This window comes from Triturus cristatus, chromosome 7 (assembly GCF_964204655.1).
Source record: "Triturus cristatus chromosome 7, aTriCri1.1, whole genome shotgun sequence".
NCBI classification, from domain to species: domain Eukaryota; kingdom Metazoa; phylum Chordata; class Amphibia; order Caudata; family Salamandridae; genus Triturus; species Triturus cristatus.
The window spans coordinates 1,304,577,789-1,304,602,914 of record NC_140590.1 but is presented as its reverse complement, the minus strand read 5'-3'; the positions used below and the strand labels follow the sequence as shown (position 1 = coordinate 1,304,602,914).

General features: G+C 46.3%; 1 protein-coding gene and 1 long non-coding RNA gene across 5 annotated transcripts in view; one reads left to right on the top strand and one right to left on the bottom strand.

The window, feature by feature from the left end:
- SAMHD1 (SAM and HD domain containing deoxynucleoside triphosphate triphosphohydrolase 1) overlaps window positions 1-25,126 on the bottom strand; it is a 1,667,622-nt gene that overhangs the window by 1,248,224 nt on the left and 394,272 nt on the right. The gene's annotated exons all lie outside the window — the stretch shown is intronic.
- LOC146811949 (uncharacterized) lies at window positions 1,466-18,945 on the top strand. Its single transcript, XR_014965850.1, has 2 exons — window positions 1,466-1,556; window positions 18,286-18,945. It is a non-coding gene; the product is annotated as an uncharacterized LOC146811949 (long non-coding RNA).

The window sequence follows — 25,126 nt, the reverse complement described above, 5'->3', positions numbered from 1 at the left end:
GCAGGTGCTCAAGCAGAAAAGGATAAACTTGAGGCACTACTGGAGCGACTGGCCAGCCCAGCTAGAAGGGGGACGGATAGAGGGAGGAGAAAGGAGGTTTCCGAAATCGTCAGCTAGATATCAACTGCATATTCCTTGAGTATTATACTGAATTATATAAAAGCAGGGAGTCCCCCACGGATGCAGAGATAGACAACTTTATGGGAGGTATTGAGTTGCCAACATACAAGACGAAGAAGCGGAGGCACTAGGATGGGGGGATAGAGCTGTGAGAGGTGAGGAGTACCATTAAAGCTATGATCAAATACAAGGAGATGATGGACGGAGCGCTGAAAGTTTTCAGACACTCAACCCCAGTCAAGGATCTGGGTCGAATCCATCATCGTTCTTTAGCTCACTTTGCAACACCAGTTCAGACACAGCTACATGTAAATCAGTCTTGACCCTGTGCCTCATGTGAACAGTCCAGCCCGAACTGCCATCATTCTGTTGCTCACCAAGTGGGGTGGCATGGTGAGCAAAAGAATGTTGGATTTAACCCAGATCTCTTGATGGGGTTGAATGTTTTGATTTGTGCTACATTCCGTCCATCAATTGTGTGTCTTTTGCTTTCTCGCCCTAAGTGCGCCGGGTATGCCCAGACGTGGGTCCCGGGCTCAGTGTGCCACTGGATTCAAGCTATCCTGGATGATGAGGGGTAAAACTCCGAAACCGGTCCTAGGATGCTTGTTTCTGGTCCAGGGAGGACCTGGCTTTGCAGTTCTGTGCTGGATTTTTCCCAAGAAACCAACAACAGATCCTCAACTGCTTGGAATGCAAATGGATTCTTAATTGCCAAACTATTGAACATGGTTTAAACTCGATTGACGAATGGAATGCCATCTTATAAACACCTTACCATTCACATATGCATACTCTGACCGTGGCCACTTAGTATAACTGTGTATCCCCGCTTAGTGTTTAAGGTTATGCAACCTAACAGATGTACACATACCGCTCAATGAATGTACTTCTCACAATCTTCTGATTTATGTCAAGCATTATATGCTGCCACAGTAAATGAATAATAATGATTGAACTATCCATAAATGTTAGGTTATATCGTAACCACAATGTTTCTAAATGATTGCGTTAAGTCTAGCAACACTTGCTGCAAGACGCACGTTTTGCTCCAGCATTGCTGTAATAGTCAATGTTTTATTCTCTATCTTACTCATCCAACTTATGCTGCACTCACACTCAATTTTTTAATTCCTACTTTGCCTTGCTACTATACTTTTCATCGTTCCCTAGCATACTGTCTATTTACATGTAATTCTTCCCTACAGCGCGCGCGAAAAGGGTTAACTCTCGTCAGCCCCTGAACTCTCTTGCGCTCACAGATGCTTCCTAATTAGTTCCGCCCCGCGGCTGGTTTCACAGCTGACACAGCCTTTATTAACTTCCCTGCACACCGGTTCTCCCTCTCGCACTCAACGCGGACAGCCAGAGCAATGAGACGCGCTGAGCTCTCCATCCCTGATTTCCAAATTAATGAACTGGGGCTGAACTTACCTGTAAGTATGCTACCCCGGTTGCGCACACACTTTGGCCAAATAATTTTTTCATTTAATCTGAGGCTCCTGACCCTCCACTCCTCCCTCCTCTCGCCCTTAATAGATACTATTTCCGGCAGCGAGACTTACGCCTAACTAATACAGGTGTCCCTGCTTTCCAAGCCTACTAAGTGAATTACTCTACCGCTCTTTTCTCAAGCGCTGTGGATCCGACACACACCAGCTTCTAATTAGTCCTTTTCTCACACAGCACGTGACAAGGCTCAAGAGCGATTCTTTACGCTTTAACATGGGTGATTCCATCTACCCTCATCTGCTAATTGAAGCCTTACTACAATTCTTATGCCAGCTTTTCTCCTCACGGATTACTGTACCAGTAAGTCGCCAGTTAGTGGTTCTTTTCCTTGTTTCTCCTTTTTAGGCGCGCTACCATCTAGCTCATTTTATGCACTCGATCGCACATAGAAACACATCCTTCTCTCTAGCGCGATTCTCTCTGATTTAACCTGTGGCTGCGCAATTACGTGCAACATTATTTTTTCCTTTTAAATACTCTCCCTACTCATAGTCTAGATTACTGACTTTCTCCTATAAATCGCTGCTAAATTATGCTCTAACGTCTCTTCAATTCATGTGTTACTTGACCTTTTGGCACGTTTGGATATGTTCACATATAATATGTAACTATAACACTCGTATACCTAGCAATAGGGTCTGGACTATTATTCATATGTGTCCTTGTGTCTAATGTTTAAAAGAATGGAGCCTTTTGAATGGTTTTACTTGTACAACATATAGGGATCAAAACAGTTTATTAAATTGCCCGTTTCTCCTCATTTTTAGATTCAGCTTGCTCACCTTATATGTCCTGATAATCGCGAATATTTGAGATCGAAACGCCGTTGACCCCTTACAACAGAAACTCTTCCTATTGTATAAAGGTCCCTTTTACTTTCAGTTCTTTTTGAAGGCGTAACACGCCAGACCTGTAGCATTCCTTACATTAACATTTATCTCTCCACCGGGGAGGAGGGCGGGCGCTTATGACTATAACAGAGGTACCCCTACTACAGAACTGGAGTTATAGAAAAGAAACTACTCCTTCTGTAGTAGGGGATCTCTGTGTATAGTCATAATCTAGTGAATAGAATGGCAAGCCCATCCCCACACCAAAACGGCGGTGGAGAAGACTACAAAATAATACCACTACTGGTCAAACGAATTTCGCAGCGAAGCCTGCCCAACCTGAGCATCTGCCCTGGCATCCGTGTCCAGACAGTAATGTGCAGCAAAGGTATGGACCGATCTCCAAGTGGCCGCCTTGCAGATTTCTGCAATTGGAACATTACGCAGCAAAGCAGTCGTGGCAGCTTTGCCCCTGGTGGAATGAGCCTTAGGTTTACCCCCTAAGGTCTTATTAGCCTTTTGGTAACACAATTGTATACAGGACACAATCCACCGAGAGATGGACTGTTTGGAGGTAGCAAGACCGGTCCTGACTGATCCATAATTGATAAACAACTGGTCTGACTTACGAATATCTTTGGTCTTATCAAGATAAAACTTCAACACCCTCCTAATGTCCAGGGAATGTAGAGACCTTTCCGCTGGAGAAGAGGGATTCTGAAAATACGTAGGTAAAGTTATGGTCTGGTTGACATGAAAATCAGATATAACCTTAGGAAGAAATTTAGGGTCGAAGTAATGGCCACGAGGAACGCCGCCTTCCAAGACAGGTGCTGCAACGAAGCCTTGTGAATAGGTTCAAAAGCCTCCTTCATCAATCTGGACAGCACCACATTCAATTCCCATGAAGGCGAGGGAAGTCTGACAGGAGGGAACACTTTCTTCAAGCCTTCCAAAATATCCTTGATCACAGGGATCTGAAAGAAGGAAGTCTGTGAAGGGCATTTCCTGTAAGCAGTCAAAGCAGCGAGATGGACCTTAATGGAATGGAAATTAAGGCCAGACTGCGCCAAATGCAAAAGGTACGGAAGGATGACATCTTCCTTACATGTAGTCGGGTCAAAGTGCTTGGACTTGCACCAGATGCAGAATCTCTTCCACTTGTAAGCATAGGACGTCCTCGTGGAAGGTCGCTTAGCCTCCTTCAGTATATCCATACAATCTGCTGGTAGATTCAAATGGCCATATTGCACTATCTCAGGAGCCAGGCCGCCAAACTCAAAGACGAGAGGTTGGGGTGCACCAACTGCCCCCCGAACTTCCTGAGAAGGTCCGGCCTGCACGGCAGCCGTATGTGAGGAAGGAGAGACCGGTGAAGCAGGTCCGTGAACCACCACTGTCTGGGCCATTCCGGGGCAATCAGGATCATCCGCGCCCCGGACTGGGACAGCTTGATGAGCACCGCCGGAATCAGGGGAATGGGTGGAAAAGCGTACAGAAAGCTGTTCGACCAGTTGTTCCATAGCGCATTCCGCAGCGTCCCCCGCTGGTAGTACCTGGATGCGAAGTCTCAGCATTTGCTGTTTTCGGCGGTGGCGAACAGATCTACGTCTGGAGTCCCCCACCTTGCGAAGACGTCCCCTTGTACTTCGTCGTTTATGACCCATTCGTGGTTTTCCTGAATCAGTCTGCTCAGTGCGTCCGCCTGAACATTCTGCACACCTGGCAGATGCGTGGCCGTAATAGTCAGTCCTCGGGCCAGAAGCCAGTGCCAGGTCGACTGCGCCTCCTGCGACAGCATGCGTGATCTCGACCCCCCCCCCTGCTTGTTGAGGTAATACATCGTGGTTGTATTGTACGTCTGCACAAGCAGCAAGTTGGTCTGGAAGGACGGATGGAAGACCTTCAATGCCAAGTGAACGGCTCTGAGTTCTAGGAAATTGATGTGGTACGTTGACTCTAACGGGGACCACTTTCCTTGTATCTGTAAGTCTCCGGAATGCGCTCCCCAGCCGTGGAGAGACGCATCCGTCACGATACTCTGCTTGGGAATGTCCTTGTGGAAGGGAACCCCCCTGAGGAGATTGTCCGCCGACCACCACCACTTCAGCGACTGAAGAGCATGCAGAGACAGCCGTATCTTGTCGTCCCAAGAACCTGTCCTCTGATCCCACTGATCCTCCAAGCACTCCTGCAGTGGTCTCATGTGCAGCCGTGCGTGAGGTGTGAGGAAGATACATGAGGCCATCGATCCCAGCAGCGAAGACACCTTCCTCACTGTCGTAGATGGCGCGGTCATAAGAGCCTGAGCCTTCCGAAGGAGTGATAACCGTCTCTCCTCCGAAGGAGACACGCTTGCGGACAGCGTATTGATGGAGGCCCCCCAAGTACTGTATGCACTGGACCGGAGTCGGGACAGACTTGGACATGTTGACGTGCAACCCCAGCTTGTTCAAGAGAACGCACGTCTTCTGGAAGTGCGCTTGTGCTTCCGAGAAGGAGAAGGCCTTGATCAACCAATCGTCCAGGTACGGGTAGACAAACACCTTGTTCCTCCCCAGGTGTGCAGCTACCACTGCCATGCACTTCGAGAAGGTCCTGGGCGCAGACTTTAGCCCGAATGGCAGTACTGTGTATTGATAATGATTGGCGCCGACTTGGAATCGCAGGAACTTCCTGTGCTTCCGTGCAATGGGCACATGGAAGTACGCATCCTGTAGGTCTATGGCACAGAGCCAGTCTCCTCGTTGCAGCTGAGGGTAAATCTGGTGCAACGATAGCATGCGGAATTTCTCTCTGCGAATCCATTTGTTTGCTTGCCGCAAATCCAGAATGGGCCTGAACTCGTTCTTGTCCTTCTTGCGAACCAGGAAGAACCGAGAGTACAGACCTCTTCCCCTTTGAGACAGAGGTACGTCTTCCACTGCCTTTTTCCTCAACAGGATGTCTGCCTCCGCCTAGAGCTCTCGCAGTTGATACCGTGAGCTTACCGGCGGAATCGCTGGAGGCAGGCTGGTGAACCGAAGACTGTATGCATTGCAAACAATATTCAGCACCCACTTGTCCTGAGTAATTTTTCTCCACTCTGCCAGAAAAAATTGAACGCTTCCCCCCACTGGAGTGGGTAACGGTTGAAGGGGAAGTAATCGCTCAGGGCCGAGACCCAGCCGGGCCCTTGGTCGCTGTAGCGGACTGCTGGCCTCCTCTACCCTTCTGGCACTTCTGGAAGGGTTTCCGGAACTGCTGGTGCTGTTGTTGCTGCTGTCCCGAGGCCTGCCCACGCCCTCTGCCTGCAGCTCCGAACCGTCTCTGGAACGGGCGCTTTTTCTTCTCAGGCTTCTCTAACCCGACAGCCGTCAGGTTCTCTGCCTCCGTCTTCATGCGGGCCATTTCGTCGTCCGCATGCTGGCCGAACAGGGTTTCCCCCGAGAAGGGCAGGTTGGCCACTCTTTGTTGTGCCTCCGGTTTGAGTGAGGTAAGGCGAAGCCAAGCGTGACGCCGTTGGTTGATGCCATGACAATATCCATGTGCCGCTAACAGAGACATCCGCCGCCGCCGCGCTGATGATCTGATTTGACACCAGCATCCCCTCACGCAAAGTCTCAAGAAAGTCCTCCTTCTTGTCGCGAGGCAGCAGCTCCGCGTACTGCTTGAGAGACTCCCATAGGGCACGGTCGTAGCGCCGCCGCCTTCATGGTGGTAGAAGCCGTCCCACAGACCTTGCTGCCCGCCGAGTCTAGCCAACGGCTATCCCTATCCGGCGGCACTGTCGAGGAAGGAGTGGTAGCATGCTGCTTCCTTGCCGCCGTCACGATGACCGAGTCCGGTTTCGGGTCCATCCTCAGAAAGGTCGGGTCCGAGCCCGGCGCCCGATTCTTTTTCAGGAGCCTTGAGGGGGCTGGTTTTGTCACCGCCGGAGTGAGGAACAACTCCGTAGCGGGCTCCACCAATCCCGGCCCTAGTGGCAGCAGGGGGCGAGACAGGTACTTCTTGTGCAGCGTCTCGAAGATCACGGACGTCGTAGGTGCTGGCACCGTCACCGTGATCTCTAGCTTGGCCGCACCCCTCAGTAGCACCTCCTGGAAGGAAACTACATCGTTGACAGGTGATACACCCGTCACTGGCGAGTCCGACAGTGTCGGCGAGTAGTCCCTGGTAGACTATTGGGTGCGGGATCTGGCTCTGCGCCTCCTGCGGCGTCGCCCAGATGTCGATGACGACCGTCCACGGCTCCGTGATCTTCCTCTCCGTCCGGAGCGGGAGCGCGATCTGTTTGTCTTCGGCCGCCCAGCCGGCCTCACAGGCGCAGGCGACGGCGTAACCTGGTGCCGCGGCCTCGGAGTTCTCTTCGGCGGCGTCTGATACCTAGGCAATGACACCGACCGTGGCGGGGCCACAGGTGGGCCCAACGGTGTGTGAAGCGGAATGGGAGGAGGAGGAGGAGTATACACCACTGAGTACACCGAGCCCGGTGACTTCGTCCTCTTCCCTTGTGACCCCAAGGGACTCCCGGCGTCAGGGCTCCTCCTGCGCTGTCTCGGCGTCGTCGAACGCCTCCCCGACGGCGAACGCCTCCTCGACGGCGAACGCCTCCGACAGGTCCTCGACTTCTGGGATCCCCTCGACGGTGACCTTCTCCTCTTTGTCGACGGCGAACGGCGACTTCGCCTCGATGGCGAGTGCCAACGTCGGGACTGGTCTCGACGCCGATGACTCGACGGAGAAGTCGACGGCGTCGACGAAGATGCTGATGTCGTCGACGGCGGACTGCTCAGCTCCCTCGACGGCGAGCGTCGACGCCGTTTCTCCCCAGAGCCCTGGGGAGACGGCGAACAGACTGCCGCCATCCCCGTCGACTGAGAATGGGGGCGTTTGCTGGGCTTCCTGCCCCTGGGGAGCCACCCAGGGGCCTCAGCATGTCCTGACCCACCTTGTGCCCTCAGCCTTCTGTCTCCAAGGCCTTGGAGCCTGATCTTCATCCTTTCTCTCAGGGTCCTGGCTGAGAAAGATTGACAAATGTCACACTCCTCTGGAACATGGGACTGGGGAAGGCAGACGATGCACACCCTGTGTGGGTCCGACTTGGCCTTCTTTCTCTCGCACTCTGGGCACTTGTCAAACAGGCCAGGCATGGTGACAACACAGAGCACACACAAGAAGGAAGGCAACAAGGTACGTAATAAGCACTTGAAAAGTGAACAAATTCCAAATAAACCCTTGAAAAGGGAGAGCTCAATGCTCCAGGGTCCTGCTAGCAGGAGCAGGAAAAACAAACTGAAAGTAAAAGGGACCTGCTGTGCATTCTGGGATACTGGAAAAGTTCTGGAAAGTTTTCTTAAAGGCACAGTATCCTGTTCTGAGCCACATAATGGCAGCCTATGGGGCTTGTCTGTCCATTCCTCCCTCTCTATCATTCCAGAGGCTTTTGCTGGTAGAGACAGGTTTTTTCTCGGTGGAAAAAGCTGGGCAGGCAGTGCTGTTGGTGGAGGTTGGTGGAATTTTCTAGTTGAAGTACTGGACAGTGTAGCCTGTGGATATAGGCTGCTTTATCTGTCTTTGAATTCTCTCTTAAGTGTAGATGCAGGTCTGCATGGCTTGACAATTTAAGAGATTATTTTTATTGCTCTGGGGTCCACGCACATGGGCGGGACTATTCACTAGATTATGACTATACACAGAGATCCCCTACTACATAAATAAATGTTTCACATGAACTGTCTCATGTCCCTATGTACATTGTTTTTGCTCCCATAAAGAAAATTATTTTTCATCTCTTTAGTCATAGTGCTCTCCCTAGGATCACTTTGTAATTGGACCTTTTTGGCCACACCAGAACCATTGTTCTTTTACCGGATTGTTCCCATAGGCACAGGGTCAAGACTGATTTGCATATGGCCAGGTCTAAACTGAGGTGGCATGGTGAGCAAAAGAATGATGGATTGAACCCAGATCTCTTGACTGGGGGTGAATGTTTTGATTTGTTCAGCATTTTGCCCATCAATGTTGTGTCTTTTTATTAAAGCTATGGCCAGAAACAAAACGCCTGGAACAGACAGGCTCCCAGTTGTGTTTTACTCCACGTATGTCGAACTCTTGGGTCCCCGATTGGTGGACATGTACAACCAAGCTGGGAAACAGCCGGGGTCCACTAGAAAGGGTATGATTGTCCTGCTGTTAAAGCCAGGGAAGCAGGCATCCGATAAAACAGCGTACAAACCGCTTTCTATGCTCAATCTGGATTATGAAATCCTGAGCAAGATATTACCCACGCATCTCCTGCCGCTATGTCAGACAGCGTACAAACCGCTTTCTATGCTCAATCTGGATTATGAAATCCTGAGCAAGGTATTACCCACGCATCTCCTGCCGCTATGTCAGACCTTATACACCAATATCAAGCAGGGTTTATACCATCCTGGAATACTGTGATGAACGTCCAGAGACTACTGCAAATACTTGAAGTGAACTCCTACTGTAGGGAAGAAGCTGCCATCTTTGCAGTTGATCTGGAGAAGGCTTTCGACAGCCTCAAATAGCCATATTTGTTCCGGGTGATGCGAAGATTTGGATTGGGGTATGACTTTGGGGCATGGACAGCCCTACTCTATACGGATTTTAGTGCCAGGATTAAGACTGGTAGGCTCATATCGGACAGCTATAGGGTGGACAGTGGAACACGCCAGGGGTGTCAGTTATCACCCCTTCTGTTTGCCATGGAGCCCCTGGCTGTCAGAGCTAGGACAGGGCAGTCATATCGCGGACTGGAAGTATTAGGCCAAACTCACCACATAGCACTGCACGCTGATGAATTTTTATTATTCCTCAGCAACACGGGGGAGGACCTTAAAGGTGCCAGGGAATTGTTAGCATCCCTGGAGAGCATGGTAGGCTTTAAGGTAAATTGGAGGAAATCATGCCTAATTCCCACCATGGCGGGAGGAGAATGGCCACAGACTGTCGATGGAGTTTTATGGGAAAGTCGATGTCTCCCATACCTGGGGATCCAGATCTACCATGACCAGGTGGACCTGCTAGAGGAAAGTGTGGGGTAAGCTCTAAGGAGTGTAAAGCATGTTTTGATTTCTGGGGGCACTCCCCTTATCAGTGGCAGGCAAGGCAGCACTACTGAAGATGGTGACTTCACCGTAGCTACTATACTTTTTCGGGGTACTCCCAGTCTGGATCCCAGCTGGGATGTTTCGGCATCTCCAAACACTGATGTCATTTTCATGGGGGATGGAGAGACACAGGGTAGCACTCACTACGCTAATGAGACTGAAAGCAGCGGGGAGGTTAGCAGTGCCAGACTTTGAACATTACTTCATAGCTGCGCAGCTGCAATGGTTCACGAAGTGGATAGCGAGCTAAGTGCGGGGGAAAGCGCAACCAGATGCTGCCACACCATGCCTGAATCTCCTTTCACTAGTGGCGTTGCGCCTCCCAAATAAGGGGAGCGATACCACCACTGAATTAAAAGTGAGCTGCAAATATTGAACTAGAAGCTTGCAGAGATCCAAAACCAAACAACCGTATGCCCCAGATATTCCGTTGTCTATTTGTTTGGCACTGCCACATGGGGAAACTGGAGCGGCCTAGAGGACTGGATGGAGGCAGGGGTGACCACTGCTGGAATGCTGTACGAGGAAAGAGCACTGCTACCCTTTAATGATCTTAGGGAGAGATAGGATGTGCCCAGGGGAGACTTTCTACTACACACTGCCCTCACAAAGGCGATACGCAAGCAGTGGGGGGGCGCTCTCAGAACTGCCCCTGGGACATATAAAGCGGTCGCCTGCCTATACAGACGTCGCAGTCATGCGACACTCCCAGCCCCTAATCATCTACAACAGAGGGAAGAGGACCTAGGGGAACCCATAGACAAAAAATACATGGGGCAACGTGGTAGAAAGAGCAAGCAAGAGCACCAGATACACTAGATTTCAACTTGTTTATTTCTATGTCTTGCTGACGTCACAAGACCTAAAAAGGAGTGTTTCTAAAACTTAAATTAATGGCACTCCGTTTGCCACCCTCAAAAAGATGAAAGCGCGAGTTGGCCTTACTTTTGGACTGCAGATCATGGTAGTTGTGAGCTTTTAACACCTGTAGACCTCTTGCATGTGATAGAGACCGGAGTTAAGATCTGTTCCCACCTATCCTGTGGACAGTTTCACTGGCTGGTTACATGTTGGCTGGAGGCTGGGTGTAGGAGGTGGCAATGGTGGAGTTCCCATGCGTGATCTGTGTAACTTTGTGTAAAGCAGGCAATTAGGATATATGCGCAAGGGTAAGCCTGGCATCCAGGTGCAGTTCATGTAAGAAAGCATACAGCTGAAGACCATGTGTGGTCTAATTTGGAAGGGAGTTTCCAAAGTACATGCTGTTTGTATTCACTAGAAAATTAAAGTGATTTATTTTACAACCTTTAGGCAAAGTGTGGGAATGTTATTTCACACTGCTCATGGGTACTGTGCCAGATTTGAATACTTCCTACATGTATCGATAGGGTCCTTTATAAAAATCCAACTATTTAGAAAATTTCGCTGAGGAATAAAAAATAGGACCCAGTAAAAAAACAATCTTGACCGTGTGGGTTCCACCTTCTGTCCCAAGCCCTTTAATAGAGGGCCAATCTTGCTCATAAACTCTGTGCATTATGAAGCACAAACAATGAATAAGGTCTAAAACTATCTATTCCTCATCTGTTGCTGATTCGAGGCTGGAATATAAAACGGTGCAAGGATTGTTAGCATTCCAAGCAAAACAGGATTTTTTTTGCCGTGCTCCCTCTGCTGGAAGAATACGGCTGTTTTCAGACCTTTTTTTCCGTTTTCGATCCAACGCAGTGGCTGTGCTTAAAGGATCCTGTCTTACCTAGCTTTATGAAGTGCCGTCCCTGCCTCCATTTTTCCATTCCTGGTCTTTTCATGTGCACACCATTGCTATCTGTTGTGTTAGTCTAAACAGGTCAATATAAACAATAGTTATGAGTAAAAGCAATCCCAGCCTACATGTTATGTTTTAAATCCTGAGTTTACATATTTCTCCAGGCCATGCACTTTTAAGATATAATTCCTACCAATATGGATGACATCTGACTTACACCTTGTACAATAATTCCTCAAAGTATACAGATTCTAGTCCCTAGCACGCTTCTGTGCATCAGTGACAATCTGCAGTTTACAGCTCACACAACTGAAACAACCGAATCAGTATACGGATTGGTTATACAGGTGAAATACGGAGAGCTGATATATGGTCAGCCAGGGCATTATATAGTAATGTCAACTCCTATCTAATCGTTCTGGCCCACAATAATACCATAACACTCAGCAGTGTGTCGCCAATTATAGCTCATGCGGGCTGGTTAATAACTGTTTTCCTGCTTAATATTCTTACCCTCACACAAGACCTGTCCTCTATGGGTCTTATCTCTCACTCAGTACTGTACCAGGCACATAACCAGTCATCACCAGCTGAACAGACAAGGAATACCTGAAGCAATCTGACACAAAGCTGGTCACACGGAGGACTGCACTCAAGTCCTGCACTGCAGGTCCCAATTAGCTACATTCTATGCATGCTGCTTTACATCTCACGGTGGCACTCAGATAGGAGATGCTAGTAACAAAGTCCATCCGAGCAGATCATCCAGACCACTCATCTCAACAAACATGCTTTCTCAGGACATTGAACTGTTAACCAAATATCAGAAAGAACAACCCAGTGTAGTAACCATATAAATAGATTATGATCATATAAAAATACCACAAACCGAGCTGCACAGTTGCTCAAAGCTGCGCGAAAATTGTGCACAACTGTTTCAACCTAATATAAACTTATTTTGACATGTACTTATGTTGGTTGTCTATTTACTTATAAATTATTGCACGACCTCCTCTGATGTGTCTGTAAAAACTTACCTTTGTCCCAAAGTTTTGTCCTGAATATTGACCTTCTGTCCTGAATTTTTGTACTGAATTTTGACCCTTTGCCCTGAATTTTTACACTCACCGCCCTGAATTTGCATCCATGCCAGTTGGTCACTCTAAGCTGAGACATCACTACTTTTGAAGCCTTCTGTGTGCCATGATGCCTCATAGTGACCACGGGAGTTTGAGGACTTCCAGATGGACACCCTTGCGACAATGGGACAGCCTTGCGAACCCTAGGGTGTGTACCCAGACACAAACAGTGGGGCTCCTTCACCCTCATTTGTTCTGGCGTTCTCCCCGACTGCTCGTGCTTCCTGGAGGGTTTCTGGACGCAGATACATGGTAAGGCGGGGCAGGGATCTTTTTTTATGTACACAGGGCTAAGCCATTACTGAGCTGGAAGCTTCTGCGTCACTCCCGTACATAGTGCAAAGGATGCTTTCCACTAAACGGGCAAGACAGGAGACGCCTGCAGACATGCTTGGCAAAACAATCCCAGATCTGCAACACCATTGGACTCTGGTACCAGGACCTCTTGGGAAACCTCCACCGTGGTCACATCACAGTCGCAAACCAGTTATGCTGGACACCCTTTTGGCGGTCATCGCCGGCTCCTCTGCTTTTTTGGGGGCTAGAGTTGACGCTTTAACTAATGACTTCACATTGCTACGCGATAATCAACTATAACTGTCAGAGAAAGATGCCTCCAATACCTCAGCTTTTGAGCATCTAACCTGCTGCACTGAAAACCTCACACTGCGCACCCAACATATCCTGTACCGTCTTGGGGTTTTGGAGGTCAGTTTTGATGCTGAAGGCCATTTCCATCGCAACAACATCCGTCTTATTAGTTTACAAACTGCTACTGGGTGGAGATTACCAACCACTGTAAACGTTGTGTGCAGGGACTTCTCCCCACACCTAAATCCAAAAAGCTCAGTAGAAAGTTTGTTTCATTTGGGCTTGTGCTGGCAAAGAGAAGAATAGTGATTAAGTGGCTGAGTCCTGACCCCCCCACAATCGATGGATGGGTGAAAAGATCTGAATGAGAGGGCAACAGCAGAATTAGTCCAAATTAAAAAAGTCAGAAGGGACGATAAACTAGAAGAGGATGCGAGGGCCTGGTACCTCATATTAGCAGATGTACAAAAAGGGAAAACCCCTGCTAGGAATGCAGAGCTGACTGAGAAGGAACAGGAAGAGACAGAAACGGAGGGATTGACCAGATGACTTTCAAACAAAGAACGCAAAGTATATAGGTATCAATATTGAAAGTAGGACAGTTTTCTCATATTTACGGAAAATAACACGACCATGGGGAGGGAAGGGGGGGGGATATGTTGAGTTTTCTTTTTATCCATTGTTGATAAAATGGTATAAACAGCATGCGTTTTGTTAGCACCACAGAGGAATATATGAAATCGTAATATTTTAAGTATGGTGTCTCCGAAGGTTGGAGGCAAGGTCTATGAAAGATGATGTGACAGATACAAATGGAACCTGTGTTGATAACATGCAAAATATCATTAAAATATATATTTTTTAAACATCCATCTTATTGGCCTACCAGAAGAACGGAGAACGAGGATGCCCTGAGGTCCTTAAAAGATTGGTTGAAAACATTAGTTGCCTAAACTCTTTGTCATCCTTCTTTGTGGTAGCGAGAGCCCATAGGGTCCCGGCTCAGCACCCTCCCCACAGCTCATAACCGAGGCCTCTCATTGACCGGTTGCATAACATCAGAGACCAGGACATGACCCTATCGAAGCCGGGAAGAATATTCAGACCTAGGTTGATAATGCAGAAGATATGATCTTTCCAGATTATACATTAGCTGTTCAACACAGAAACTCCTTCTGTATGCAGGTTAAATAGGGACTGCATTCTCTGGGATTTGTAGTTTCTTGCAATGAGAAGAACAGTCAACCAGCGCTCACCCTTATTTGCGGATCCTGAATCTACCAGAACTGGCTAGAGAAGTCCCAACAGCGGCCTCCTCCCCTGTCCCACCGTTACAGGATCCCCTCCTGGATAGGGGCTCGGCAACGATTCGAAGTTGTGCCCCCGAGACGCAAGGGCCCCCCACCTTCTCAACCTCAACAGGAACAACAGCGCGCAGTTCGCCTCTCAAAAGCAGCTCTCATCGGGTTCGACGCAGCAGAAGCGGCTGACCCAGACAATACTGATGCACAGGCCCAGTTCTAGAGGGTGGGCCAGGCCCACACAAAGATGATCCTGGCCCACCCAAGGCCATTTAGAAGTGGAAAAGCAGGTCCATATACCTGGGCCGATTTATCTGCTGGCGAACAACCGGAAAGGCTGCTACCGCTTGCGTGTGACTCTCAGCAAGCCACAGAGTGAGGCCGGCCCATTTTCATGAGCAAAATTGACAATGGGCCGACAGAGGAGGCACAGCATGGAGCATCTCCTCCCATCCCAGGCTTCAGGAGGTGACTAGGAGTCCTCAGGGAGCTGCTGATGCTTTTGGCAGCAGCACAATTAAGTCTTAGGCGGCGGTCATGGGGGAGAGACAGAGACAAAAGGAAATAAGAGAAAGAGTGGGAATTAGAGACTAACGGAGAAATGATTGATGAGAGAAGGGAGGAAAAAAGGCTAGAGGGAAGGGAAATAATTATAGATAAGCACAATGAGAGAGTGAGAGTGACGGAAACAGCCAAGGAAAAGATGAAGTGAGGACAGTCTAAGCGGAGAGAAGGGTAGAACAAGAGATTGTTAAAGGTAGGGTAGGAAACAAAAGTAGGGAGAAGGATGATGGCAAAGGGAGAAAAATAATAGTGAATGTCAAAGTGAACAATGGATGCAGAAGAGGGAGAAAGGGATAATAGTAGAACCTTCAAGAAAGAGATAGGTTGGTAAAAGAAATGCCATCTGTGGATTCTCCACTGTTTCTAATGATTCCTCCAGAAATAGGTGGATTTTCTTTTACCACTCAACAATAAGACATACTTTTGGTGTAATCTCTACTAAAGGTAGAACTAAGCCCCTCCACTCACCTGAATAACCTTTGAAAGCATGCAGAATTTAAATCACTTACAAGGACAGGAATCTACTTGATGTCTACAGAGAATGGTCTTCTGCAAATGTCAAGGTTTGATAAAGCAGGTAGATAATGACAGCAGCAACGCAGTAAATTGGCACAAGGAAATATAACACTATGTGTAGAACACAAACAAGTTCAAGGACCAGAGGGAAATGAGGGTGACTGTCATGAGAAAACAAAATTGAAAAAAGGGAACATTTTCAAGACCGGAAAAAGAACTGAAGGACTCAAAGAGGCAATACGAATTGAGAGAGCGGGGAATAAGGACATGGAAGGTAGAAAAATAGCAAAGCATAGAGTGTGTATGAGGAAGCAGGAGTGTGAAGGAGTGTGAAATTATAGACTAAGAGAGAGGGAGGGAATGAGTGCAGGGGCAATAAAAATGGGAAAATCCAGGGCAACTATAGAGAGAGAATGAGAAAGACAGGGAAAAAGATGGATAACAAGAAATTGAATAATGGGAGGGAGAATGTTAAAGAAGGGGATTCAATTAGAATGGTTTGTAGAATTAGAGGAAGACAGAATGAAAAGTTGTTATGATATATTGTCAGACATAAAGGAACATAGAAAATCTGCAGATGTGTTCGGTGAGAATGTAAGACTAGGTGTAATGAGAGAGTGAAGGAAGCAGAGAGAGGGCTAAACACTAGCAGGAGGCGTGAAGGGCTGTTCATATGTGTGGGGGAACAAAAGGGAGCAAGATCACAGACAATATATAAAAATGAAAAGAACAGCAGTAGTTGAAGTGATTTCTTTCAGCATGTCACGCAGATTCAGATCATGTCTCTTCCAACAGTATTAAAGTCTCCAAGTACCACGCTGTGTTATACCCTCTAAGACATCATACACACAGAGACTTCAGTGTGACATCCAAAAGGGTCCATGAAAGACTTGGATGTTTACAGCCACTGAAGCCTGAACAATAGCAGTGAATTTTGTGAGTTATGAAGGGTGGGCAGAGATAATAGGTAACCTCAGGCTGACCAGACCCCCCTGGTGAGCTAGAGCCATTGGTACAAGCAGGAGCCTTGAAGACCTTGTAGTGAGCAGGGTTTTGGGCAACTTGAAGTGAGCATAAACCTAAGGAAACCATGGCGAGCTTGAGACTCAGGGACCAAAACTCAGCTATGCCTCTGAAGCATATGTTCACCCCGAAAGCACACTGTGAGGATTGAGGGTGAGCAGGATCTTCAGCTATCTGGTAGTGACAATACACCTTATGCCTTTAGAGTGAGCAAGACATCGAGAAAGCTATATGGATATGTACATCTTATGGATTCTCATGGTAAACATCACACTCAGGCAAATGAGAATGTGCTGGAGCTTCCAAGTAAGAGTGAACAAGAGCTACATGGTCTGACAGTGAACAGGGAAATTAGGTGACCAAATGATGAGCTGGAATCCAAAGGCACCTGAGAACGAGCCGGAACCTGAAGGATCTGAACATCAGCAGGAGTTTCCGCGGACCAGAGAGTGGAAATGAGTTTCAGGGTCCTTTTAATGAGTGGGTAGTTAAGAGACCAATTGATGGCCAGCAAGAGTCTGAAGATGAGCAGCACCTATTGATTCTTAAGTGTTAACAGAAGCCTACAGACAAGAGTATCCACATGAGCTTCTGGGGACACGTTGGTCAGGGCCAAGCAAAGATCCACAAGAATGACCAGGGGTTTTAGGACCAGAGAGAGGACTCCGAGATCGGAAGGCGAGTAAGGGCATAGTGGATCTAGGAGTGAGCAACTGTTTCAGGGATAGATTCGTTGGAAGATGTGGGAGTGAGCTGCAGAGAAATAATAGGGTTTCCACCAAGTGAATAATGCTAACGGCCCTAGAACATTTGAAAAGTTTAATTTATCACAAAAGTATCCCCAGATTAGCTCCCCGATACTATCCAAGCAATGTTTCATGAAAGGTTGAGATCTGCAAAGGCGGGCCACTTGGTTTTGGATGCCCGGGCCAATTTTTGGTCCTGAGTCGATCCAGAACATAGGTTACTTTCAGACCTGGGGACAAGTGTGATGTCAGCAGGGATGGTAGCTGCTACATGCACAAATGAACAGCACAGATATCCTGAACCCTCTCACTCACCTCAAAAGATGAGGCTAAAGGCTCCATTGACTTCATACCACTATGATATTTTTCACAAGCACCTTAACTGATGTATTTCAGTGCCTTAAAGATAGGTGGTTTAAGGTTCATAGAGCACACCTGTTGTACCATTAACTCCTGTGGAAGTCTTTTTTTATTACATGAGTGGCTAGACAGAGCTCTGATACTGCACAGTATAGTGTTGTCTAGTCTGAAGATATTTGTTTAGTACAGGGCACTGCAGTATTGTTTACCTGAATGAAGCGTATTTTATTACATGGTACACATTAATTACCATTTACACATCGCAAACAAAATGCACGCTACAAAACAAGCAGACAACTCAATACTAGCAGTTCAAGTGCTGGAGCAGGGTTTTTACTTTGAAACCAAATACCTGTTTCATTTTCGTATGTCATTATTAAAAGTACTACTGATTAATTAGTAATTACTAAAGATTTGTCGAGTCTTGTCTAACCAACCTTATTAACAGAAGAATTACACGTGGGAAGGCAATTGCATGGCTTAAATAATAAGTGAACTAAGTTGGTGAGCAAATTGACAGTATAGATGTTGCTTATGTGATGTTATTGTGTTTTGCGCTTTAAATTAATATGCATTAATGGCTTTTGATGTCGCAAATGGCTAGATAAATACATACACATAAGGGTATTAGCAGGGGAATAACACTGCATAATCATTTCCATGTAGTAATTATGGTTTTGTGTTTTCTTCGCTTAAGTTGACCATTGTGGCCTGCTGTAAAATGGCTACCACCCGCAGCCTGCATTCGAGTAGATGAAAATATGAAAAGAGGCTTTGGGCTGACTGCGACCCTGTCCTCTGATTGAACTGAAAAGCCATGAACATGACGACAAATCTGGGAGTGATGCCAGATGCCCCTGAACGTGAAGAATTGTTACAACTTTAAATCCGACCTGATGAACTTATAATGGTCCCATGGATGAGATACATTTTATCCTGAAGAGACATCCGTAGAAGTATCGAATTAGTTATGGACTTCTAATTTCTATTCAGAATTTGAAACTATCAATACATGAGAAAATTCATCGTTGTAACCTAATGTACCAAGACGACATAATTTCCGCCAATCGACTGTTTTGAAAGATATGTTTGCAACATTTGGAATGTAAATTTGGTATAAATATTAGTAGACTAGTGAGGTCCAGCGCCACTTCTTCCCGAACCAGTGATCAGAGGTCCCGATGCTGACGGAGAGGACGGTGACTCTACATGACGGCTAGAGAACTTTAACTATTTGCTGAGGACCGTTTCTGACTTAGAAAACGACTTTTAGCCAGAATAGGTAAATATGGAGAAAATGATCTTGCATATAATTGGCTTTTCTTACAATTTTTAGATAAACAATATTCTGTTTGAATTACTGTGTCGGGTGGTTATTTTATTGTCATGTTTATTGAATATTTAGAGTGTTATGATGTTTCACCAAATCTATAGCAACTAGTTGATGCCATTGACCTCAGGGTACATGCAGATTGGTCAGGTATTGAAAAGTGATTCCCTTATACATGGCATGGATAGAGTGGTAGGATGAATGTTGGTGTTATGGGCCCCACCAGCGTGTGATGTGTGTGTGCGTGTGTGACTGTGAAATCACTCCGTCCGTGGAAGTAGAGGGGATTCGGAAGCTCCGATATGCACCAGTTTCTTGGTAGCAGAATGATGGTTAACTATTGTCTTGATCTGGTGAATTTGCGTGTATATAAGCTTATTGATTGATATTGATATATGTACTAACACTATATGTTGAAGTCGTATTGAGTTTTATGTAGTGTGTATGGCTTCTGGGACGTAAGAAGTCGGTGACAGTTCCGTAGTAGGGCAGAGGGAAGCGCTGCTCTCGGAAGAGGCGGGATTGTTGGCCCTGTATGAAGACAGGGGAAAACGTGTGACAATTGAAGTTGCGCGTCGCATTGTCTGGGTTCGATGAGGTGGCATTGCCGTGTATTGCCATTAGAGACGTATTTTCTGTGTGAGAGAAGTGTATATGATAGCGAAGGTTACCTGTGAAGTTCTGGTCTTAGGTATCAGGGATCCTTATGGCATTCCGATAACGCTTATCACTAAAAAGGTAATAGGTATTCTCTGAGCTTGTTAGAAGGACAGAGCAGAGGTAAGCGCTGCTTTGTTAACGTGTGATGTAATTCTGTAGTAGGACAGACTGTTCGCTGTTCTCGGGAAAGACAGGATTCTGTGTGAATGTACTACATTTTCTGGTGTGAAAGTGCGTGAATGAGAAGGCATTCTGGTTAATTGTGAAACTCTTAGGAGCATTCCGGAGAAAACAGTTAATTGGTGCTTGCTAGAAGGGTAGAGTAGAAGGATGTGCTACTTTATCAACGGAAGTAATGATTCCGTAGTAGGGCAGAGGTAAGCGCTGCTCTCGGGAAAGGCGGAATTCTCGTGGGAAAGGTCTTTTGCTGTTCTGTGGTTAGCGAAGCAGACAATGGAGATGTTTGTATGTTGTAACTAACAGACTCGTAGAAGTTGAAACAAAGTCTACCGAGTAGTTTTGTAAAGGAGGGGTAGACGAGAGACAGGAGACAGGAGCAGGAGCTGCTGCAGCGACTGCTGACGTCAGGAAGACCGCGCTGTGATTGGACAGTGGGTTAGAACGGTGGAAGCACGGTGATTGGTGTGCTAGTGTACGCCGCGCAAGGATTGGGAGACATACAGGGTGACGTAAACGCTCCGGATTTGTGCGTTAGTGTGAGTCGCGCTGCAATTGGACAAGAGATCGTACAGTTGTAGAAAACACTAAAGGGTTGCGGAAAACAAGAAAATGTATTACCATGCTGAGGAAAAGAAAAAGAAATCCTTGTTTAGTAAGGTTAAGACCTGGTTTGACAAGGATAAGGATATTGTGACTAGGGAAGGACAGTTACTTCCTCCGATAAGAACCCCCGCATCCTTCATGGTTGCAAAATATGGGTATCATACCTGTATTTGGTTAGACAATTGGGCAAAGTACACTAAAGAGGATGGAGTTTTAGCTTTCCCGGAACATGGCTCATTTAATCTGGCCATATTGAGAAACTTACGGTAGAGGATGATGAGTCTAGAGCCTCGGCCTAGGCCGACGCAGTTTGAAGCATTGACTGAATGGGAAGATGAAATGCATAAGCGAAAAAAGCAGAGAAGTGGAGGAAACTACCGGTATATGTTCGGGCGAAAATATGATCGCGAAACTCATCATGATCGGATGAGAAGATGGCGTGATGCCAGTATGACTGAGGGATTATATCCTGTAAGAAGTGCAGGGGAGACAGAAGGGAGAAAGTGTACAGAGAAAGAACATAATGTAGAAACAAGGAGGTATGGGGCGAATGAGTCTGAAGACGATGTCTTGGATGACATGTTCTACAAAAGACCACCCCCGTATAGACGAGAACCAGAAGTAGGAACACCCGTTACCCCAATGAGAGATACCCTGCGGATTATAAAGACAGAAGTCATGACCCCTGAGTTGAAAAGCAGTAGTTTTCTTGCAGAGAGAGAGAGAGAGAGAGAGAGAAAGGGAGAATGAAATTGAGGATGAAAAGACAAGAGAACTAGCAAGAACCACATTTGAATTGACAGAGAAAATCAGAGAACTGACTAAAAATCTTGAAGCAGTTACGGTGCCTGTAACAATAGGTCCGGTTATGCCTATTTTTGAGAAGCAGAGGACTGGTGAAGGTGGTTTATCAGTTCCATATGTAGGTAACAGACTAGTTGTTCCTCCAGAACAGACAGAAATGAGATCGGGAGAAAATCAGTGGAGATCAGGAGAAAATCAGTGGAGACATACCATATGTGGAGGAGAGTTGAATGTGCAGACTAACTCGGGTTTGAATTCTGGTTGTGTGGAAGGGAACAGAATGATTGGAGGATCGATCTTAGAACCACAAAGAGTGACAGAACCAGTGGGTGCAGAAAAATCTACGGGGATAACTGCTGAAGATTTGAATGATTGGCTGAAAGTTTTGCAGGGGAAAGAAAAGGATTCCCAGGCAATTGATGTAGCTAGACTACGTATGGAGTTGGAGGAGCTAATTGCAGGAACAATTCCTACTGAAACGCTGAAAAACTATCAGGATGGGGAAATATTATTTTTGTGCAAGAGCATCACATGGAGGGCAAAGAACATACATGACAGGTTGAAAGGAATAGCCAGTGAAATGGGAATTGACATTGACAAGGTAAAAGCTTTACAAAAGCCTTACCGAGTGGATTTTACAGATAAGGACATCGAGAATCTGAATAATACAGGCCGAGCAGGGCAGATTAAGGAGATGATTGCTTTGCTACGAAAATGGGGAGATGTGGAGAAATGGAAAGATAGATGGTATAGAAAACGATAAGATGCAGCAGACAGAACTTACTCAACATTCCCTATGAGAGAAAAAGAGAAGACAATGACAGCTTATCCCATGAGAGAGACTCCAGGAGGAGGGTATGTACATGTCCCATGGACCAGACAAGATATTTTGTCATTTACCAATGATTTCCCTCGACTGAGAGAGAAGCCCGTCGAGTGGTATAGACAGGTTGACAGATTTGTGAAATTGTCAAAGGTGCTGTGGATTGACCTGAATAGTCTGTTTGATATAATTGTACCAGCAGACTTGTGGGCAGAATGTAAGATAGTCATTGACTGGCCCACTAAAGAATACCCAAGAGATCCCAAGACAGGAGCTCCAGACCCGGAGGTCATGAAAAAGTATGAGCAGGTTATGGCTTTCCTGAAAAATAAGGTACCCCCCAAGGAAACAGACTGGGTTAAGATAGATCGAACACATCAAGAAGTGAAAGAATCAGTCCATGCTTACTATGAAAGACTAATACTAGCTTTCAAACAATTCAGTGGAGATGAACATCTGGGTGACAAGGATCTGAGCCATTTTGTATATAGATTTGTGTATGGCTTGCGACCTGAAATCAGTGAAATAAGGCAGCATACCGTAGACTGGCAGAGCAAAAAGATTGATGAGATCCTGAGACATGCAAAATACTTCAGTGATGAGATTGAGGCAAAGCAGAGAAAACTGAAAGAAAAGGCAATGTGGGCACAGGTGAAAGTTGCAGAAAGACAGGAAGCACAGCTGGTTGAACAAGCAAATAACCCAGGAAATAAACCCAGATTTGGCCCAGGAAAAGGGAAAGGCAATATTGAGGAAGCAAAGAAAAGCTTTCCCTGCCACCACTGTGGAAAATTAGGGCACTGGAAATCCGAGTGTGAGGATCCACCGTCTTCTAACGATGACAATCCATCATTGAATTCACAGGTGCAGAGTGAGGGGTGTGGTCAGCAGCAGCAGCAACAGCAGAAGGCAGTTAAGCAGCAGAATCAGGTGCCAAAACCGCCCATGCCACAAAACAGAGGATCCCAGAAGTACAGCCAAGAATCGGGGTTCTACAATGAAGAACAGGTAAACAAGCCAAAACGCGCAAGCACTGTATCACAATATTGGCTAAAGAATGAGGGAAGTGATTCTGAGGGAGACTTCTGATGGTGCCGAAGAGAGGAGGAAGAGTGCGTACTTGGCGCAACTCTAGAAATAGACCAAGCAGGACCTTTTGTTGATGGAAAAATCAATGGTGAAAGTGTTACTTTTTTAGTTGACACAGGAGCTACGAGATCGACTGTCAGGTCAGCTGATATAAAGAATCTTCCTCACTCGGATGAAGCAATCCAAGTAGTTGGTGTGTCCAACACACAGATCAAAACTCATCTTACTGAACCAGTAAGGGTTAGAATAGGGAAATTTTTAGACATGCACCGATTTGTGGTGTGTGACACCAGTCCTGTGAACCTGTTAGGCAGGGATTTGCTGTGCAAGATGAATTGCACTATTTTCTGTACCCCAGATGGAATAACCTTTGAGACACCAGATGAGGATGTCCTATACAGAATGACCCTAGATAACAGGGAAAGTGAGGCTATTGGAACATATGCTGTGTTCAATCCGGATGGATTACCCCCAGAATTAAAACAGACAGTAAAGGCAGCAGTTTGGGATTTTACTGGGGAAGATGTGGGCCTGATGAGAAATGTAGATCCAGTAAAAATTACTGTAAAAGATGGAGTTGTTTACCCAAACATCCCACAATACAGACTGACACCTGAAATAATTGAAGGAATAACACCCATAATTGAGAAAATGATCCAGCAGGGGGTGTTAAGGGAAATATTGAGCAGCTCATGTAATTCACCTATAATGGGACTGAAGAAACCCAATGGGAAGTTCAGAATAGTACAGGATTTGAGAAAAATTAACAAGATTGTTGTGTCATGTTGTCCCATTGTGCCAAATCCATCAGTGATTTTGTATCAGATTCCCCATTATGCAGAATGGTACACAGTAATTGATTTGTGCCATGCTTTCTTTTCAATCCCGTTGCATCATGACAGCCAGCCGATTTTTGTATTTAGATTTGGAGAGCGAATTTTGGCATGGTGCCGAATTCCACAGGGGTATACAGAGAGCCCTTCGATATTTAATCAATTGCTGAAGAAATCTCTGGAGAGTTTAACAATGCCTGAAAATTCAGTTGTGGTCGAGTACATTGATGACCTACTTGTGGCATCAAAAACACGTGAAGCTTGTGAAGTAGACACCATTGCTTTACTGAATCACTTGGCAGATGGAGGATTAAAAGTATCTCCAGCCAAATTGCAATTCTGCAAGAAAGAAGTCCAGTATCTGGGACATAATATTGAGAAAGGCCTGAGGAAAGTGACCATTGACAGGATTAAAATTATCAGAGGGATGAGAGCCCCAGTGACACATAGAGAAGTGAGAATGTTTCTGGGAATGGTTGGTTACTGTCGTCAGTGGATAAGTAACTTTTCCTTAATTGCCAAACCACTGATTAAATTGACTAAAAGTGAGGTGAAAGACCCATTGGAATTAAACCCAGAAGAAATGGCAGCATTCAAAGAATTAAAGAACAGGCTATGTGAAGCTCCTGCCCTAGGAATGCCAGATTACGAAAAAAAATTTGAGCTGTACTGTAGTGAGAGAAATGGATGTGCACTTTCAGTGTTAATCCAGAAACATGGACGTCTGAGGAGGCCAATTGCGTACTTCTCATCAACACTTGACCCAGTAGCTGTGGGTTTACCAGGTTGCCTGAAAGCAGTAGCTGCTACATGCAGAACTCTGGAACAAAGTGAGGGAATTATAATGGGATATCCTGTACGGGTATTCGTACCTCATGATGTGGCAATCCTTTTAACAAGGAGCCGGACACAGTTCATGTCTCATAGTCGGCTGACTAAATATGAGAAAGTCATTCTTGGTGCATCAAATGTGAGTCTTGAGAGATGTGTGAATGTGAATCCAGCAACACTGTTGCCAGATGCTGAAAGTGTGGGAGTGAGAGATGATGTTGATCATGATTGCCTGGATGTGCTTGATTACTGTACAAAACCAAGACCAGACATAAGAGATCTGCCACTGCCTGAGAGTGATCAAGTGTTTGTCGATGGATCTTGTCTGAGAACGGATGAAGTGCTGCATATGCTGTATGTACAGTTTCAGGAGTTGCGGAAGCAT